The sequence below is a fragment of the Ochlerotatus camptorhynchus genome, unplaced genomic scaffold (assembly GCF_037179485.1).
Source record: "Ochlerotatus camptorhynchus isolate MF236.1 unplaced genomic scaffold, CSIRO-AGI_Acam_v1.1 ptg000066l, whole genome shotgun sequence".
Lineage (NCBI taxonomy): Eukaryota > Metazoa > Arthropoda > Insecta > Diptera > Culicidae > Ochlerotatus > Ochlerotatus camptorhynchus.
This window is the reverse complement of record NW_027040556.1, coordinates 331852-351072: the sequence shown is the minus strand read 5'-3', so window position 1 is coordinate 351072 and position 19221 is coordinate 331852. Positions and strand designations below refer to the sequence as shown.

The 19221-nt window shown below is 41.4% G+C and overlaps 1 protein-coding gene and 1 non-coding gene across 3 annotated transcripts in view; both read right to left on the bottom strand.

Moving 5' to 3' along the window:
• The window catches only part of LOC135697078 (mpv17-like protein), a 398788-nt gene that overhangs the window by 277685 nt on the left and 101882 nt on the right, over window positions 1–19221 (bottom strand). The window lies entirely within an intron of this gene.
• On the bottom strand, window positions 5872–5943 carry TRNAP-CGG (transfer RNA proline (anticodon CGG)). Its single transcript has one exon. It is a non-coding gene; the product is annotated as a tRNA-Pro (tRNA).

Sequence of the window (19221 nt, the reverse complement as noted above, 5' to 3'; positions counted from 1 at the left end):
TGATAGTTTTATAAGTATATTCCTTGGGGCAAGACAGATTTCGATCATGAGTACAATAGGAGTTAATTTTGAGTAACTCTGAGTAACTCGCTTTGCTGAACATAGCAACCTGGTTGTTGTGTTGAAATCGATGCTGTCAAGCAAAGATAATCCAGTGGCAACATTTCGAACGGGCGTAATAGCATTTGTTAATTTGTAATACGTATTTCAACATTTTATGCGGTGCCCTTTCAAACTAACGCTTAACCGAGAAGATATTTCGGCAATGGAAAGCCAATTGCACTTCCGCATAGCACGCTGCGAAACATTAGCAACCACATATTATACGAATTCTGATGGACAATCATAAGAAGGATTCAGGATAGTCCCAGAGGACAATCCCTAGAAGACTTCGGACAATCTCTGGATGGATTCCAGTCAATCGAAAAGGGAATTTATAAAAATCAGAAAAGATTTCATACACTCTAAGTACGGCTTCCGGACAATATGGGAGGGGACTTTGGGTAAACCCAACAGGGATTCTGGACAGTCACTAGGATAATTTAAGTAAAAATTGAGGGGCATTCATGACGGTCCAGAGAGGATCCCAAACAATCGCAGAAAGGATTCAGTACAATTCCAGGGAGATTCCAGACAATCTCAGAGAGGACTACAGTTACTCCAAATGGAGGATTCTGAACTATTCTAAGTAGCATGACAAAAAAGAGATGAAGGGATTCCTGCATCCCTTCGACGATCGGTCATGTAAGTGTCGGAATAGAATCAACTAAAAGCGGCGCCGGTGGTGTAGTGGTAAGCGTGATTACCTCTCACCTCAGCAGGCCTGGGTTCAATCCCAGTCGGCGCCGCCGGGATGTTCTGAGGCTTAACATCTCTGATCACGCCTTCCTTCGGAAGGAAAGTAACGCCGTTGGTCCCCGGTTCATGAGTTGATGGGTCGATAGGTAGGGTCCAGGTGTGGGAGCTGCCTCCCTGGCGTCGGTAGCATTGGTGCTCAGCACGGAAAACAAGATCGACGGAAAACAAAGCAAAGGAAAAAAAAATAATCATGGCGACAAAGGAACTGTTGTTTGCAGCATAGTTGGTTGCATGTACAACTTCATATAACAAGTCTCTCGGACGGAGTGTTCGGGCAGGAGCATACAGATTAATTTTGGCCGGTAACTCAGGAACATCATATTCTGCGAGTAAGACTTTACCAACGAAGACAGCCTGCGATACGTTTCGTTGCTCAGCAAGAGTATCCAAACCCAGCTAACGACAGCGGTCAGCATACGGTGGTAAATTTAATGGGTCACTCCAAGGAAGATAGCGCAATGCGTATCTGACGGATTTACGTTGAACAGCTTCGAATCGTGCACTCCATACTGCTTTGAAGAGATTCTTGGCAACACCAATGAACAGTAAAGGGCTTTAAAACACAGAGGATCACGGAAATCCTTAAGGATCCTCAACATGAATTCAAGCTGAAGATTTGCTTTGTCGATCGTGGTGGAGAAGTGGCGAGTGTACGTGAGCTTTTCATCCAAAATGACACCGAGGTCTTTAGCGTGATCGACACGTAGAACTGCAGTCCCAGCAACGTTATAATCAAACAAAACGGCAGTCCTAGTTCGACGGAAACTAAATAGGCAGCAAGAAGATTTCCAGAAGGTTTTGTAGTTCGAAACAGCCAGCATAGCCTTAAACGACTAGGTAAATCTTCAAGTCATCGGCGAGCCACAATTTACCTCCACGTAGTAGAATAAACGTTACATCGTTCACAAATAAAGAGAAGAACAGTGGTACCAAAGTGCTACCCTGTGGAACTCCTGATCTGTTCGAGAAGCAGTACGATGAGTAGTTTCCAATGCATACAGTAACTTCGAACCTGGTGAAAATGATGATTTTGAACCATTTGCACATCTTGGACAAAAACGTCCATGTTTACGACGTCGGTTGGCACATCACGGACGGCTCGCTCAATTTCTGCCTGCGATGGTGAGTCATTCGAGAAGACGCTCAAGAAGAGCCTAGCAAATAGGCTGCATTTGTCCTCAGTTGTCAATGCAACGTCATTGCCGAGAAACATGTTTGACGGAAGACCAGTTTCCCTACCCCTCTTAATCACAAACGACCAGAATCAATTGAAAAACTTCGTTTGCTTAGGGTACATTGTCGGAGGCAGGCACTTCGGTACTGAAGCACAATGAAGGCAATCATAGCGAGCGACTGCTGTATCGATATCAAGGTTCAACACGTTTCAGTCGATCCGGGACAAGCAACGTCTAAGCAAAGGGAAATCGGTCTTCCGAAAATTGAGCCGATTGGCAGTCAAGGTTTCATCAACACTAATTTGAGATCCGTTTTCGATAGATAGGGTATACGTCCCTAACCTCGGTCTAATATGCAGCCATAGATTACGTTTTTAATCATAACTCATCAATTAATTTACCTGCAAACGATATTCTACTGCTAAATGGTATGCTTAGATATGCTTATCATGTCGTTTGCTATCAGGAACCGCAAAAAGTTGAAAAACTTACTTTTTTTAAGACAAAAACTCACCAGGGAAATGTATGTAATATCGGTCTATTGTCCCCAAATTGGGTCTATTTATGGATGCAACTTCGTCCTATCCTGTTTGATTCTCAAAAAAAACGCTCTTGGTAACGTTTTCTTATGTATTTTTTTTTATCACTATCACTGTTAACTTAATACTCTTCATTCCTCAAAACATTTCTTAGAGAAAATTTTACGAAAACTACATTAAATCACTCAAGTTAAAAATTAAAAATTAAAAATTTCGCTTATCGTCTTTCGACCGCAGAATATCTAAATCAAAACATTGTGATGTTCATTATACAGATTTGGCAGAAAAAATCTCCCTTCCTGTTCGTTCCTTATCATCCAAATGCAAACCACATTGTTGACGTTACTCTTATTGCTATATGCTGTCAAATGAATTTCATGGGCCAAAGTTAGGAACATAGAAAAGAAATGTGTCCCTAAAGTTGGGTCCATGATTTACTTGTGAAAACGTTGTTAAACAATTAAAATAAACATAAAATATTCAAACAGTAACTGTGAGTTTTACGTCTAGTGTGTATTATCAGGTAATTCCATTCAATAAATGCCATAATCAGGCCATTTGATGATCGTCAGTGCAACCTTCCCATCTTAACCTTAGAAGTCATGGCGGCTAAAAACTCCGAACAGAGTGATATTCTCAACCAGTTTTATTACTTACGAGAGCTGAAAATGTATTGAAATGTTGTGATATAAATTGATTTGTGTGTGGTACACATTTATCAATCATCAGTGATCAATATTTTCCTTATTTTTTGTGTAATATTCCTTAATTAATTATTTATTTGCGTGATAGGCCGAATGAAAGGACTAGACCCACATTACATACCGTAACCCTATATCCAAAGCAGGGTGGAAATTGTCAAGAGGAACGATGACGTCAGGCGCTTCAGCGACGACACAGTCCAGAAGTGCACTTTCGCTTACAAAAACCAAGTCAAGAAAACGAGACTGGAAATTGGGAACAAGGTTTATCTGGCTCAGTCCATGAAAAGCCGTGTCGTCTACAAGCAAGCGGCTGGCAGGAGTAGTTGAAGATGCAGTCGGATCTGGAAACGACTGAGGGCGACCAGATAAGCCCAGGCTGATCAAAATCACCAAGCAGAAGAAGCACATCCGCCAAGAATGATGCAAATTCTGTAGCATCCAGATGAAGCTGCATTGTGCTGCAGTCATGTCGACGTTCAGAGGGATATTCACACCGCTCCAATGAGGATGACGAAGTGAGGCGCTGACCTCAATCCAAACCGCTTCAATTGTAGTAAACCGTTCGTCGGCGATCACGCGTTGGAAACAGCACCACAGCACCACCTCGAGTACGAATGCTGTTGGATGAATTACGGTCTAATCTTTAGACAGTAAAAAAGTCGCACTAAATTGATCCTCCCATCGAGCCAAGTTTCCGTGAATGCATAAACGTCATATTCCCCGTCAAGCGCAGCCAGATAAACATTGTCCGATTTAGTAATGAGTCCCCTGGTGTTCTGATTGTAGACTCGTAAACCGCTAGAGGGTTTGGGACGAGCCGTGTCAATGGTAACTTATCCAGGATCCAAGCGGGAGTACGGTGAACTATCAGGCAGCGAAAGATCACCTGGCGTAGAATGGCAGGGAGTGGTGGGCCATATCCGGAAGCGAAGATGAACTGAAACCAAGCGGCGGATCAACAGTTGAATTCACATGGACGAGTTAATACGAATTCAGGCCCACACACAGGGCCGGGGCGGCTGCAGGCCGCGGGCGGGGGGCCCGGAGGCTTCCATGATTCCAACGGCAGTGCGTCCCAGTAAACAAACAGAAGTTGATTCATCATAATGGTGTACGCCGTCAATCTTCAGAGAATCTGGATGCTTCCGGTGAATTTTCTGTGGTGCGTCTCGGCTTCTGGCATGGTGGGGCTGGTATACTGTTAATGTCATTTTCGGACAACAATTGTCGAGGAGCAGACATATACGATGGCACCACAGAACAGAAGGAGAAGTGCAAACAAATCGGTGAATCAAAAAGTGGTTCGTTTTTCTGCTCAACAAGCGATGTGCTGTGGTAGCGTTCCACACGGGCTTTCTATGTGCACTCACACTATCATAGCATGCTGCCTATCTTAACTGCAGGCAGAAGATGCCTTCTACCGCTAGGTGCGCTAGTGTTCGCAAATAACAAGTGGAGCCACTTTCTGAACCTAAGTTCCACTCCTGTGATGGCACTCTGGAAACCAAGAATTTTTCAGGCAGAGAAGTTGTTGCTTGCTGGTTGTACTTGCCTTCGGTTGGAGTTTGGAAGACCCTCTCTCCTAGCTCGACTGCGATGATACGATCAGGGGCTTCCACAAGGCTAGTGGCAAGTGGGCGTCCGAGTGTCGAGTTGAATAAAGCAGGTTGTGCTTTTATCGGAAAGATCGGTTGGAAGCATAATATGTTTCAGGAAGTGGATTGTTCAAAATATCGTCGTACTTGCCTGATAAAGGGTTCTGCATCAATATTAAATTAAATGTTGATACTTGAAAATGACCTAGAGAGCTGATTTGCATGAAACACTTCAGTTTGCCTGGCTTTAAAACCGTCCCATTTATCGAATGACAATCATATTAGATGGGATGAGGTTGCATCCAAAGCAGTGAATGAGGACTTAAAATGCAGTTTTTTTTTTATCACGATGGATATACCAAAAACAGTAACCAGCGCCAGAATAAACCGCAAACAATTCTATTTGAAAACAATGTATATGAAAATTGTACATACAACTATGAAAGGATTAAAAATAAGGTCAATTTAACAAAAAAAAAGAGGACGTACCAAAATTTCTGAAAACCAAGGACATGTCCGCCTATAGAACACCACATGGTAACCCTACCCTGGGCGAGCGCAGAGCAAAAAACAAACGACCAGACCACCACATGATGACGAAGATCGACGGCGGAGACGACGACGACGACGACGACGGTGGCGATTGCCGTATGCAGTATGAAGCGCGATAATAATAAAAAACAGCTGACGCTCGTCGCCGCCGGCTCGCCATCGTCGTCGTCTTCTTTGCCATTACTACGACGAAAAACGGCATGGAAGTGGGCGTCATCGTCCGCACTTCCACGAACGCTGACCTTCACTGGGTTTTTTTTTTTAAATTTATGCTGGTGCGCTGCTGCTGTTCAGAGAGGGTATCGTACTGTGCTATATTTTTGGTTTTCGCTTTGCTCTTCACGAACAATAATGTAGATATGGGAAGCGATATGACAGACATTCAAAAGTTGGCTGATTGAGTTGATCGCTTTTGGATTTGTTGAGGAGCAAAAAGTATTCTCTACTCGGGCTCGTCCGGGAATTGAACCCGGGACCTCTCGCACCCGAAGCGAAAATCATACCCCTAGACCAACGAGCCACGATTGGAATTGTTACAGGAAAAATTTGAATGTAGAAAACAGTCCGCAATCCGGTACTCTTGTGAGAACTGCAGCACACCGGAAAACGCAACATGATATGATAGATATGCAGAATCTGTAACAAATTATTGTGAGATCTGACCTTTCTTACTAATAGAAATTCTGACAAAAGTACTCATGTAATGTGGGGTAATAGATGAATCATATGTGAGGCATTTTATTTATCACATGATGGGTTTTCACCCTAGTCAGAAATTCGCCACTTATCCGATGATACCCGAAACATGTCCGGATGTGACCAGTGTGGACCTGTGCACGCCAAATGATTACCATTGAACTGGTTTTTGAATTCTCATGTGATTTGGGGTTTCGCATTTTGGGTTTTATTCATTTCACGTCGGATTTAGGCCCATGGGCTTTTTTTTTGTTCACGGTCCGTTCCCGTTTTCGGGAACGGATTTTTTTCCGAGTAGTCAAACTGGAACATGTTCCAGTAGACTGATGTAAAATTTGAAATTTTCGCTCCACAGTGCTCAAACGGTTCCAAATTGGGCCCTAATTAGCCTCCCAAAACTTGAACTCATTTAGTGAGAAACTGGCTTGGCACAAACCATTTGAAATTTATATGGAAATTACTATGGGAAAACAAAACTTTTTGTTTATTATCTTCTAGCGTTTATACATATTGTACTGTTAACAAATTCTATTGGTATTCTAATGGGAATTTTTATCAGCTACAACTTTGCAGAAAATCGGTTTTCAGCCAAACGTTCAATTAAATAGTTATTAATTGTTTAAGAGATTGATAATCTTATGACAAGATTAAGCACCTGTATTGTGGGCAGTACTGTATTTTGCAGTGTGACATAGTAGCCATGATTTTTGTCCTCTATTCTACGCGCCATAAACACCAATGTTGCCTGCTGAGCAGTTGATTGAGCATAATCATAAGACATCAGTGACTTGAATCATTAATAATTTGTGTTCCTTACATTTAATCAAAAAGTGGTCTTCAACAAAGTTGTTGCTGATAAAATTTTCATTTTATCAGCTATCATTTTTTAAAGTAGTATGAACTGGTGAATTTTGAGATAGATCTGAAACGAAATTATGGTTTCTCCATAGTAATTCCCATATAAACTTCAAATGGTTTGTGCCAAGACAGTTTCTCACTAAATGAGCTCAAGTTTTGAGAGGCTAATCAGTGCCCAATTTGGAACCGTTTGAGCACTGTGGAGCGAAAATTTCAAATTTCGCATCAGTCTAATGTTCCAGCCATATCTCCGAAACCAGCTGACCGATTTCAAAAATATTCAAACACGTTCTATGGGACTACAGTACCTTTCATTCGATGGTTGTTTCATCCAATTCGGTTCGGTGGTGGCCAAGGAACCCACTGTTCTTTATTTGACTACACAGGCAGTGCACGCACACACATACACACTCACAGACATTTTACGATCTCGTCGAGCTGAGTCGAATGGTACCTGATACTCGGCTATCCGAGCCTCAGATCGAAAGTCGGTTTTCCAAGCGATATGTAGGGGAAATGGATGTAATATTTAGGGACATTTAGTCCCTAATTTGGGCCCATTCATAAATTCAGCAATCGACTAAATTTTCAATAGCGACCAAAAGTATCCATTAGTACCGTCCCAATGACGCGTTCATCTAGATAAAATTGATAAATAGCAGATGTTTAGCAAAGGGCCCAATCTTAGATCCATAGGCCAACATAAGAGCCATTTAACCTATATCCTTCTCTATAAGAAGGGTAAAACCGCGCAGAAAGTTGTATGAACTACGTGGAGTTGCACGCTGTTCGGTAATTATGAAAAAAAAAATGAAAAATTGTTAACCCCATTTATTGATAACATTTAAAATTTGTCGATTTTATTGATTTATTACGCATAACGGTCCTTTGAAATTTTACCAACTTTTTCAGTTGTTAACCCTTTGTCTGAACCTTGGGATCAACATCCAAGATGGCTACAGAAAAGCTTAGAAATTGTGTCAAATACCCCGCAATATGGGTAGTTTTGGATTCAGGGTGGCGTGTAGGGACCGACATCCGATGTCTTGGATTTAAGAGCTATTGGGCTGGACCTGGGAATTGATGGAAAGTACTTAATTTGGGGTAGTTTTTCATCTCCGTGTACACGTTTCCCCGATTCCAAACATACCCTAATTGTGGGGTGTTTGACAGTATTTCCCAGTTGTTCTGTAATCTGGAGCGACTGAAGTTGGCCGAAGTCGCAACTGAGTACGTGCAATGCCTCGACGCAGCGTTGCCGGATGAGGGAGAGCTCACCGAAGCCCCTCTTGAGGATTGCTGGAGCAACGTGAAAGCAGCCATTAACAGCGCTGCTGAAGGCGCTGTTGGGCTCGTGGAGCGGAATCGACGGAACGATTGGTTCGACGAAGAGTGTCAGACGGTTTTGGACGAGAAGAACGCAGCGCGGGCGGCGATGCTGCAGCAAGGAACCCGTCATAATGTGGAACGATATAAACAGAAGCGAAGACAGCAAACCCATCTTTTCTGGGATAAGAAGCGCCGCCTGGAAGAGCTGGAGTGCGAAGAAATGGAGCAGCGGTATCGTTCTCAAGAAACACGCAAGTTCTACAAGAAACTCAACGCATCCCGCCAATATAAGGAAGGGGATATCTTAAGGACGAACGTGATGTGATTGAAAGGTGGAAGCAGCACTACGATGAACATTCGAACGATGCAGAGGCGGAGGACCAAGGCGACAGGAGGAATGGCTTCGTCGGTACAGCGAATGAGGGGGACATGCCAGCTCCCACGATAGGTGAAGCTAAGGATGCTATCCGACAGCTTGAGAACAACAAAGCAGCTGCTAAAGATGGTATCGGAACGGAACTTATCAAAATGGGCCCGGATAAGTTGGCCACTTGTCTGCACCGACTGATAGTCAGGATCTGGGATACAGAACAGCTACCGAAGGAGTGGAAAGAGGGAGTAATATGCCCAGTATATAAAAAATGCCACAAACTAGAATGTGAGAACTATCAACGATCACTATTCTTAACGCGGCCTACAAAGTGCTTTCCCAGATCATCTTTCGCCATTTATCGCCGCTAGCAAGTAGATTTGAGGGAAGTTATCAAGCCGGTTTAATGGACGGGCGATCGACAACGGACCAAATCTTTACGTTGCGGCAGATGCTTCAAAATTGTCGTGAATATCAAGTCCATACGCACCACCTATTCATCGATTTCAAGGTCGCTTATGGTACTATTGACCGTTAAGAGCTATAAAAGATTATGGACGAGAACGGTTTTCCCAGACTGATCAGGGCTACGATGGATGGTGTACAGTGCTGCGGGAAGATATCGGGTGTGTTATCGGACTCGTTTGAAACTCGCAAAGGACTTCGACAAGGTGATGGTCTTTCCTGTCTCCTGTTCAACATTGCGCTAGAAGGTGTTATGAAACGTGCGGGCACGATCTTCAATAAGTCCAGCCAGTTCATCTGCTTCGCTGACGACGTGGACAGTGTCGGAAGAACGTTTCAGGCCGTGGCGGAGCAGTACACCAGGCTGAAACGTGAAGCAGATAAGGTTGGATTAGAGGTAAATACGTCGAAGACAAAGTATCTGTTAGCTGGAGGAACCGAGCGGGATAGGGCTCGCATAAGCAGAAGCGTGGCCATCGACGGAGATGAGCTCAAGGTGGTCGATGAATTTGTGTACCTCGGATCATTGGTGACGTCGGATAACAACTGCAGCAGAGAAATTCGTCGGCGTATTATTGCCGGAAGTCGTGCTTACTATGATCTCCACAAGACCCTGAGGTCGGGTAAACTTCACCTCCTTCCTAAATTAACCATGTACAAGACGCTGATAAGACCGGTAGTTCTATACGGGGAACAAGACGTGGACGATGCTCGAGGAGGATCTGCAAGCAAGCACTGGGTGTTTTCGAACGACAAGTGCTTAGGACCATCTTTGGCGGGGTATGTGAGAACGGTGTATGGAGGCGAAGGATGAACCACGAGCGGGCGCAACTCTATGGCGAACCCTGTATCCAGAAAGTTGCGAAAGCTGGACGGGTACGATGGGTGGGGCACGTTTTAAGAATGCCGGACAACAATCCCGCAAAAATGGTGTTTGCCTCGAATCCGGTCGGTACAAGACGAAGAGGAGCACAGCGAGCAAGGTGGTTGGACCAAATGGAGCAGGATCTTGGAAGTGTGGGACGGTCAAGAAATTGGAGACAAGCAGCCACGGACCGAGTGAATTGGCGTAACATTGTGATGCAGGTGCAATCTTGAGGGATGTCGGACCAGGATAAGTAAGTAAGTCTGTAACCGGATACCACCATCTTGGATTTCAAAATGGCGTCTAACATGGATTTCCGGTTCCAACATCCCGACCAGAACGTTATAACAAAATTATATCATGATTATACCAACTTCTGTTATACATAACAACCGTTGATATAATCTTGTTTTAAGAGCTCTTTGGAGAAATGAGGAATAAAAAAAATCATCATGGTATGTGATATAAAATTGTTACACAATTTGTTGGAATAAAATTTAAAACAACATTTTAACTAAGTTTGTTAGCATTAGTAGCACGAAAAATGAAACGATTTGTATGATTTTAATTTTTGTTTTATTTTAGTCTTGAGCCGGTAGTAGAATTTCTATTTATTTAAGGGATACGGAAAAGTTTTTCACATGGAATTGGACTTAGGGTTAATGTCCCTAATGTCAGCCTGAGCGTCCCTAATATTGGGCCCATAATTTAGTTTCGAAGGCAAGCATGTTTTTGATAATGATAAACTAAAAATCAAACATATTCATTTGTATTGTCCAGATGATGCATTGTTCTACGAAAAATTGAAGAACGGGATATTTTTATTAGATCCATAGGCCAAAGTTAGTGCTTTTTCCCCTATTTTTTTATCAGCATTCTCTTCTGATTGGGATGTTTGGAATTAAATAAATCATTACAGTCAACTCTCCCTTACTCGATCTTTCCTTAACTCGATTCTCCCTAACTCGATGGAAATCCAGGAGCCTCATTTCGCAAGTCAAACTACCTATGCCAAAGCGACTAGGCTACTATAACTGAATTCCGTAAAAACTGAAAATGTTACGTTGGTGATTAAGAATGCACAACTAGCATTATAAAATTGAAATTGTCACTGCAAGACGCTCCTGATCAAAAGGCTTGCCTATATTTTAACTATCTAGGAACGATTGCGCAATAATAGTGTGAACCACTGATATATTCGCTCATGAACGGAATCCAAAACCATAAATTATCAGTTCAGTTGCGTTCTTTGAATTTTGACGTGCACCTTTTCAAATAAATATTTTGCAATTTCTGAAAATCAATATAATTTTGATGATATACAAATTAAAATGATCAATGGAGCAATCGAAACTAACTTCAAATATATCTTTAATTTGCAATGGTGTGGGAGACAGATCTCAACGCATAACCAAACACAATGTGCAACTAACACTGTATTAGAATTCAAATAGTTCATATGCAATCAATGAATCGCTTTCATCTTATTTTTCTTTGGTTACATATACTTAAATTAGACTATAATCAGAAAAAAAAAAAAAAAGTTTCTTGTTAGTTGAGTGCAATGTAAACGGCAATATTTGAGAATTATAACAAACTTTGTTACAAATATATTTAGCCCCCCTCTGTTTACGGCAGTGCAGCAAGAGTGCAGAGAGTGAGAGGTGTTGGGAACACACGATTTATTTTTAACTCAGTTGCCGGCGCCAGCGAACTAAGAAGGCATACACAAAAGGTTAGCTTGCATCTACACTCTCTTCAACAGTGGATTTAGAGTAGATGGTAAAGCCACCAGATTTCCCACAGTCAAGATTGTTAAACGTCTGGGTTTGAATCCCTGTGGCAGCTATATAGACGCTTCTTGTGTTTGTTAAAGCAGGCTCAAAGGAGTGAGAGAGGTGCTGTGTTGGGGTTTGGGGGGTGCTTAACAAAAATCTAAAAATAGAAAACACTAAAAAAATATGTTTCCCAAAAACCGTGTTTAAAAGTCCAGTTCATACCCTTTTTAGTTTTTACCCTAATGGGTTATTTGTAACAAGGTGTGTTAAAATATGATAAAACCCTAACAATAGTTGTTATATTCTTGAAGATTTCTTGTTATATTTTGTTATTTTAACTACTAACGGTACATGTTTTATAACAGACCATGTTAAGAATAATTTTATATCTCAGCAACACAGTGTGTATTATTTCTGATACTTCATTCTGGTCGGGATGTCACTCCATAAAATACTAATATTGTGGGGCAAAAATACTAATATTGTGGGGTATTTGAAAATATATTCAAAAACCTCTTTTTACGAAGTAAATCCCAAATAACAAGGTTTTTTTACGCCCTAATTTGATTGACGAACCCCCGGTTTGGTTCTTAAATGGAGGTTCGAGTGTAATTTTTCGTAAGGTTTATTGAAGAAATTCGCCAAAAAGCTTGTTTTGATGCTCAAAATCATTACTTTCTTAATTGTATAAGATACAAGAAATACTCATACCCGACTATTCCACGTTTGTTGTTACCCGTACCCGACCCGGACCCGAAAATTTATTTATTTGACTACTCGTACCCGATCATCTCTACTGAAATAGGCTTAAGTCTGACTAAAAGTAAATTGGTACGCCCCTCGCGCGCCGCTAGGACGCCTCAAGTGTCGGGAATCGACAATCTTTGACATTGGTTTGTTTACACTTCTATAGAGAACAACTGGTGCAATGAAGAGTTTTGAGTGTGTTGGTTTATTTCCTTTAAATTCCGTTATAATTGCTTATCTTTTCTTTTGACAGATACGCGTATTTCGTCTACACGCAAACCAAAAATCTATTACAATGAATGTTAGTTCCGTTTCCTATCATCCTCTGTTCATGAACATCGCAACGAATGTTAGAAATTGACCATGCAGGCGATGTAATGGTTTTTTGTCTTTTTCATTTCGTGTTCTATCTACGCTTTCGACTATACCAGTAAGCTTGTAGAACGACGCACATTGTAGAACATTGTAAAGGGCGAACACGAAATTATTGCGACACATTCAACAGGGCATAATTTTTTTACCATTTGGTAAAAATCAACAAAATTTTGCACACTTTCTCATTGATGTGTATTGTGTACATGCTGTCAAACTCGAAGTCGTGTTTTTCGATTCAACGAAAATGGAGGTGAACCAACGCGAGTTGAGAGAACAAATTCTTTTCAAACACCTGGAATTTCCTGACCTGTCGCACCGGCAGTTGGGAAAAATGTTGAAAATTCACCATTCAACCGTCTCCAGAGTGTTGAAGCGGTTCCAGGAGCGGTTGACGTTGGACCACGGCAAAGGAGCTGGAAGAAAACCGGGACCGGAGATCAAAAAGACGGAGGGAAAGGTGAAGCGGATGATTAAAGCAAATCCCAACGTCTCAAGCCGTGATTTGGCTAAAAACATCGGCATGTCGCAGAGCTACGTCCAGAATGCAAAGAAGAGAGCTGGACTACATACATACAAGGTACAGAACTTCCCAAACCGCGATGAGCGGCAACAATCGACGGCTAAAACTCGGGCACGGAAGCTCTACGAGAAGATGCTGACAAAATATGGCTGCTGTGTGATGGACGACGAAACGTATATAAAAGCCGATTTTAAGCAAATTCCGGGGTTGGAGTTTTTCGCCGGCAAGAGCAAGTTCGATGTGGACGACAAATTTAAGAAGAAGAAAATGTCGAAGTTCACCTCCAAACAGTCTTCACGTAAACATGCACGGCGCTGAGCGTGAGTTCAAATTTCAGAAGTGCAAGTTCATTCAGAGCGCGTGTTCTCTCTCAAGCTCATGTTTACACACGAACATCGAATTTGAGAGAAATGAACAACATCTGGGGTGAGCGCAGCGTAAATGAACTCAGGCTTGATGTTTCGTGCTTGCGCCTGTGCTCGAACATCGGGGTTGCACTCGGAGGTTTTACGTGATGGTTGGTTTTGGCGAGATGATAATTGCGGTTTAACGTGGGTAATTTAAAGAGATATTTTGTCTGGTTTGCGACAATCGTCAACACCAATATCTTTCTGACTGCGCGTAGTTGCCAGTAATTAAATTAATTAAAAATTGCTTTTAAAAGACTTAAAGTCAGTCAAGCATTGCGCAATGTTTATAGTGCAGTTCAATTTTAATTTAGTAATAAAGAAGGATTGATAGAGGAAGTGGATGCAGTATTCTTGAATAAAGGAATTTTTTATTGTTGCTCAGTAATATACTCATTTTTTAGTTTCCATTTATTTAACCACATAAACAATAAAACAACAAATTGAATCAATCAGTTGAAAATCAAAATAACAAACAACGAAAAGATAAAATATTTATACAGTTGGGGCCTCAGCCTAGTCAGCAAAGGCACGGTATTACCAAGCCGGAGGCGGAGGGTTCGATTCCCGGTCCGGTCGAGAGAATCTTTCGGGTTGGAAATCTTCTCGACTTTCCTGGACATAGAGTATCATTGTGCTTGCCACACAATATACAAATTCATGCATTGGTAGTGGCATCGAAAGCTCTCAATTAATAACTGTGGAAGTGCATGTAGAACACTAAGTTGAGAGCACGCAATAAGCTAATATGCAATAAGCAATAAGCTTGAAATGCGAATAAGAAGAAGAAGATGGAATTTGTTAATGGCAGCAGGCAACAAATCACGACTGAACCGAATAGTCATCAAATCATTGAGCATTTGTGGGGACATTCGCAGCCGATGTTGCTCCAGCAATAGCTTGATTGTCGAGAAACACCGCTCAACTGAGACCTGCGTAGTAGATGCAGACAATGCAATCGTAGAAAGTGCATACAATTGTGGATCTTCATAGCGTCTAGATTCCCAATATTTCACAATATCTGTGTTGACTGGAAGTCGACTTTTTGTGTTTGCCAAATCCAAAAGCCTCAGCTTAAGATCAACTTGAGAAGGACACAACCTATAAGTAGATGCTTACTGGCACTCTTCCTCGAGTAAAGCCTCCAAATCAGCCTAAAAAAATCAGCGATGTGCTTTTTTTTTCGTTTTTGAGTTATATTTTTTTGAAGTTATCATGTTTTGGCTTATTGCTCAATACTCCTATGCGACTAGACTACCATGCATCTCCATTGATTGACAGCGTCTGTAACATGGTCACATTATCTATACTCATTTCATGAAAATGAATGAGCACTGTCAGAAATGACGTTTGACTACGATTCAGGTAGGCTACAGCCCAATGAGCAAAATTTGACTGTATATTTTTTAGTATAGTATTAATAAAAAATATTGTATTGAGCATAGTTTCAGTTCATTATTATGGTTTTGAAAACGATGACGATCCATAGAAAATGTTTTAAAATTCATACAAAAAATGTGACATTTGGCTGAAAATTTAATATTTTTGAGTGAAATAAATAATAAACCTTCCCTAAAGTACCCTATTAGCATATAAAGAATTAATGATGATACTGCGGTTTGGAAAAAAAAACAGTACTGTGAACTAACTCAGTATTTTACATGGGATCGCCCATATTTAGTAGTGCCAAAAGCAAGCTGTGATGGGTTCAAAACTGGTCATCTAAAATGATCCATTATGAATCATGCAAGCAGAACAATATACGAGGAACAGTAACGTTAGTAGAGGACTTATACTCCCAGAAGGAACATCTTTAAAATAATCAAGGAAGAAAATATTAAAAAATGTCTTGAAAAATGTAAATTAATTCGTCTTCTTCTTCTCCTTTTCCGCATTTTAAGCAACGTAGTGTTCCAGATGCATTTTTATAATTTTTATTTTGAGATTTAGATGCCAGTCCCACTAACATTTTCAGCTGCAGATCAGCTTATACAGTCTTAATTTGCTTTATGCAGCTTATTATTGCCTGTATATGATGGTCTGCAGCTAAAATTGTTTGTCTTGGTACCAATGCAAGAATTTATATATTGTATGGCAAGCACAATGATATCTTATAGGGTATTTGACAGTTTTTCTTGAACCGATGGCCGCCATCTTGGATTCCAAAATGGTGTCTGACATCGATTTCCGGCTTCTACACGTCGTCCCCATTCCAGAAATACTCATATTGTAGGGTATTTGACAGTTTTTCTTGAACCAATGGTCTCCATCTTGGATTTTAAAATGGCGTCCATCTTCCATTTTCCGGTTCCTGTCCCCACATTGCACATTGCACATCTTATATGGACAAGCGTTCCACACATAACATATTAACAATATTATTTCCTATAAACAATTAAATTGACTGCAAAGTCGCTAAACCGTAAATTAAAAAACATATTAAGGAAGTTCATGTGCACACTAGCACCGCGTAGTGAGAGAATTCTGAATGAATATGACCACCATTCGAAAGGACTTGGTCACCTGAACAACTTTGTTGAAGACAGCAACCTTGTATATGGCCAAGATTTTGAGATACAGCTTATATAGCAAGCTCACGTGCACACTAGCTCTGTGTAGTGCGAGAGTTCTGAATTAATATGGCCACCAACCGGAAGGACTTGGTCACTTGAACAACTTTTCTCAAGACAGTAACTTTCTATATGACCAGGATCACGAAATATTCCATGTTGGACCTATGATCCATATATTATAGCTCCTGTCATAAGTAACATAAAAGTGAAGCGCCTCTAGGGGCGTAGTTCCCAATTAAACCTGAATTCAATAACACATACTTGTTGGTCTATCCCAGCACAACAACTTTGTCGGAGACAGTATAGCTCTATATATTGAAACAAAAGAGATAATCCACCACAGCCCCTATTAGTGAAAATCCCATAAGCTGTGGGTATCCTTATTCGCGGATAGCCCGGCAATAAGGATTTCTGACTGTATATATATATTTTTTTAATTTTACAGTCTTACTTACCGACGATTACTTCTTGTGATAAAAGATATCTGAATAGGTAACGCTAATAAATCACTACTAAAATATTTTCGCATTCGTCACACACACCACACGTCTACCCGAAAACAAAATGTTGAAAAAGAAACCAGCATCTGCGCTTGGGTGCGAACATTGATGTTCGAGCGCTGAAGAAAACGAAGTGCGCGCATGAACTTTAAACATACGCTCGGGCTCATGTTCATTTGGCTGAGTGCATGCGTGAGCACAGAATGAATGTTCTTGTGAGTTCGAAAACTTATTTGCTCACAAGCGCGATGCTGCACCTTGAAGACTGCCTCCAAATATCTCATTTGGCAGGCCATCTGCTCTTGCGGACTGAGGAGTGAGCCTTTCGTGACAAAGGGCACAGTAAATGGCGAGATCTACGCCTTTTGCCGTTCTTGCAGCAGCACGACGAAGCTCCGCTATTTTGGCCAGATTTGGCATCATGCCACTATTCTAAAAGTGTCCTGGAGTGGTATGAGGCCAATTCTGTCCATTTCGTTCCAAAGGACATGAATCCGCCAAACTGTCCGGAGCTGCGCCCGGTGGAGCAGTACTGGGCAATAATGAAGTGGGAACTTCGGAAGAGCAAGAAGACAGTCAAAGACGAGAAGGACATGTTAAGAAAATGGAAAAAAACTGAGAAACTGGTACCGGATGACACCTGTAAAGACTTTGATGGAGGGCATCAAGCGCATTTTCGCGTTCAATTTTACACTCAAGGCTCCATCGATTAACTTTTCTTTTGATTTTTGAAGTAAATATATGTATAAAACTACCCTAAAATTTTGGTTTGATTCTAAACATTATAAGAAAATTGGCATGACATTTTCGGTGTCGCAATAATTTCGTGTTCGCCCTTTAGAACGAGACACACACTTGCATCGAATCTCTCCAGCAGAAAAAGCATACGAATTCGAGTATGCGAGAAAATGAGCGCTTCATGTTTGCTTTTAGGCTATCTATATTCAGTAGAGAAAGCACAGGTCTGACTATTGCAACGTTCGTGGTTCGAGTCCAGTCGGAAATCTGATTCCTATTTTTTTCGACATAACTAATTTACCTCACTAATCACTCCACATTTTTCGGTTTCCAATTTTCTTGCATTAGACCGCAGCTAGGTATATCGCATCCTCGGTTCATGTGGTCTCCACTCCACATAATTGTAAGCGAATCTTACATCCCCCGGTTGGGTGTACTACTTGCAGACTTCATCAGTGCCAAGTACTCAACACACACCAGTGGTTGATGAAGTCAATTATAACGGAATTTAAAGGAAATAAACCAACACACTCAAAGCTCTTCATAAAAGGGATTCCGCTAAGAGGTTCGACAAATTTTAAAGAAAACTGGTGCAAGTTTGATCAAAGTAGTCGATCGCGTTCAGAAATAACGTCAAATGAAACTCGAAAGAAGAAAAAATATTGTGCACAAATACTTGGAAAATCGAGAGTCATCCGGTTCCAAGCTGGCTAAAGTGCTGAAGATGCCGAAAACAACAGTTTGTCGAGTGCTCAAAACCTACAAGGAAACCCTGAGTGTGGAAAGGAATCAGCGGACCTACGAAAAAACTGGAGCCAGGGATCGTCAGCTGCGCAGCAAAGTATTGAGGTACGTTAAAGCCAACCCCGGTCTTTCGATCCGAGATGTGGCCAGAAGGTACAACGTCAACTTTCATACGGTGCATAACATCCTTGTCAGGAAAGGGTAAAATCGTACAAAGCCAGCACATGAAGCAGAATTCCGTGGCCAAAAAGCGTGCAAGGCTGTTGTACGACCGTGTTTTGACGAAACTTTGATCGATGACGAAACATACGTCAAACTCGATTTTAAGCAGCTTCCCGGCCAAAAGTGGGAGTGGGATGTACCGGGAAGATCCAAGTTCGTGTTTGCCGACAAGTTCGTGAAGAAGGCCATGATTTGGCAAGCGTCACATCATCGACGATGACATCCCAAGTTTATATCGAAGAATGCCTGAAAAAAAGTTAAGGGTTGTGTCCAAAGCACGACCGTTGACGTAGAACTACGAGATTGTTTTTAATGATCCATTCACTTATATATTAATCACAAAATAAATGGTCTAGAAACATAACTCCAAAATGAACAATTCATTTTGAAATTGAGCGGGTATATAATAAATTCTTAAATTGGAACTACCTTTGACCGCTTTCTTGTTGACTCGACACAATCGAATGCGTTCAGCAACGGTCCGCATCTGTTTCGCAGGCTTTCCATGCTTCCTGGTCTATCACGCGCTTCCGATCATCGCGGAGATATTTTGCAGCCATGTGTTGAGGCATTTTGAAGATTTTTACAGAATTTCTCAGTAAACACTTGAT